This window comes from Nansenia antarctica (assembly GCF_963989245.1).
Source record: "Nansenia antarctica genome assembly, chromosome: 3".
Taxonomy (NCBI): domain Eukaryota; kingdom Metazoa; phylum Chordata; class Actinopteri; order Argentiniformes; family Microstomatidae; genus Nansenia; species Nansenia antarctica.
In genome coordinates this window covers 15504569-15507068 of record NC_137688.1, presented here as the reverse complement: position 1 = coordinate 15507068, position 2500 = coordinate 15504569, and the positions used below count along the sequence as shown (strand labels likewise).

The window sequence follows — 2500 nt, the reverse complement described above, 5'->3', positions numbered from 1 at the left end:
TTTGAACTCAGCAGACGCTTTTATCCAAAGCGGCTGACAGAGATTAGAGATGACAGAGACAGTCTCCGTGGAGACTGTAAGTGCCTGTAATGCGCCCTTACTCAAGGACACTAGTGGTGGCGTTCCCAGGTGGGATTTGAACTCACGACCTTCTGATCACCAGTCCAACTCATTAACCACCTGGCCACCACTACTCCTGTCTGTATCACATTAAAGGTCCAGGATGTAATCGGGTGTTTGAACTTTAAGAAAGTGCGATGAGCTTTAAGAAAGTGTGAAATGGCCATGATGATAAATTGGTACACTGTTATAGGAAATAGAGTTCTAAAAGGTTCATTCTTCATTTGTAGATCTCTTTTGGGGTCCAGGTAGAACACAGACACAGAAGCATATTGGCATTTTTTTAAATGTTCAGTGTGGCCAGCGACGGGTGGCGGACAGAAACAACATGCTTGACCTTTAACAGTATTGATTTAGGCAACTCCTTTTACCGTGCAATACTTTATTTAATCCTAAAGGCACAGGATGCTGTGTTTAAACCAACACAGCTGAGGGCCGTTGTTAGGCCTTGTTCTGATCAACCTGTTGTATAATGCTCTTCAGTTCAGTATATACACTGTACCCAATGTTATAGTTGTGGGTATGGCTGCAACATGACATTAAAAGACCATTAAGACCAGCTTTCATCCAATATGCCTCAGGCTTACAGTACATAATGCACTGTGTGAAATGTAATATAGAATATGTATAGCTCTCTACTATGTCCTGGAGTGCAACATAGTAACCACTGCCTTGTGTTCTCCTTTCATTATCATTATTTATGACGAATATGCTTTAGCTATGCTATGCTGAGTTAAATTGAACTTCCTAGTATCGGCCATAAAGGCTCTGTCTCGAATTCAGCATCGGCTGCATTATTGATAATAAAATAACAAACGAGCACCAAGAGAGAAACCGTTTGAACCAATGAGCCGACAGTGTCTTTGGCGTTGCCATTGACCTCCAGCCACGGAGAGCTAAGCGAGGATGTCTGGAACAATGCGAGGCTCTGGTTTTGCCTTTTATCTGTTCATTTATTATTCTCTGCGTATTGAAATGTTTACGTGGCTCGACGAGAACATGAGAATGATATAGGCCTAGCTCTCTCATTAGACTTGGTTGTAGACTCCAAAGAACTCTCTGAGACGTGCACAATGTTCCAGATATCTATCTATTTAATATTGTTGCTGTGTTTGAATTTGCTAGCTACACACTTAGTGCCATGGTTTGTATGAAAGTATCTCCTTGCTTGACTGATGAGAAGAAGAGTGCATGTAGAGAGAAGAGTGCACCTGTGTCTGTTTGCGTGTTTGATACCATTCGTCATTCTACTCCATTCATTACAATGAGCCCGTCCTCCGATTTCTACTTCCACCCAGACTCTTTCTTCACCTGCCGTTGCTAACTGCTATCTGCTAACTGCTAACACTAAAAACAAAGTGATTCAAGGTAGAGCTGCGGCGCTAGCGAAGGCTGACACAGTTATCCTCAGTGCTAACGCGACCCCGGCGCTCTCACATGGTGGGGTGGGGAGGTCTGTGTGTGTGTGTGTGTGTGTTTGTGTCCGGGGGGGGGGGGGGGGGGGGATTGTGCGGTGGGGACAGCTGGCAGCGTTGCAGTGTTTTTACAGGTTATGGTGGCACGCGGGGGTGAGGGGGGGCAGGGATACAGCTGCCAGCGATTACGTTTTTTTACAGGTTATGGTGCCATGCAGGGTGTGGGGCACAGGGACACAGCTGGCAGGGACATAGACTTTTAACATGTTGTCATGTCGGGGGGGAATTGGGGAGGCACAGCTGGCAGTGAGGCAGCCTTTTTCCAGGTTGCCGTGGCGACTCAGCAAAGACACAAAGATCACTGTGTTAATTTGTCTATGACCGGTTCAAGCCCGTTCTCTGACATAGCAGAACCCCCCACCCTTACCCTCTCCACACACCCCCTCCTCACCCCTTCCACCTCGCCCCCCATACCCCCTCCAACCCCCTCTTCACCCCTTCCACCCACCCCCCTCACCCACTCCACCCCAGCCTTAGCAGGGCAGAAAGATCACACAGAGAGCCCTGAGAGTCCCTCACTCAGTCCACCGACCTCTCCTACAGGGTCTCCCTAGGGGAATAGCAAGGGCAGCATCAGCAGCATTTCTTCAATTGGCTCGGCTTCTCCCTGAAGCTTGCCACACTTCCACACGATCAGACTCCCAACCTTTCTCTCTCTCCGAAAAACACATCAACTCATCCTCTCCCCACTCACGGGTTTAAAAGCACCGGATTGGTGTCCTGAACACGGTGGGCCATCACATGGGCCGCTGCTTACACCTATCGCAATGCTTTTCAATCCGTCAGGCTGAGTGAACGGATTAGAACTCACAGTGTTGAAAACAACCGGAGAGAAGTTTTCAGTTTTCAGTTTTAATAGCGTAACTCCCAACAGACAGACGAGGGATTTGGGAGACTAAAATAAA

General features: G+C 47.6%; 1 protein-coding gene across 1 annotated transcript in view; it reads left to right on the top strand.

Moving 5' to 3' along the window:
- The window catches only part of glrbb (glycine receptor, beta b), a gene marked incomplete at both ends in the record, with an annotated part of 23818 nt that overhangs the window by 13251 nt on the left and 8067 nt on the right, over window positions 1-2500 (top strand). The window lies entirely within an intron of this gene.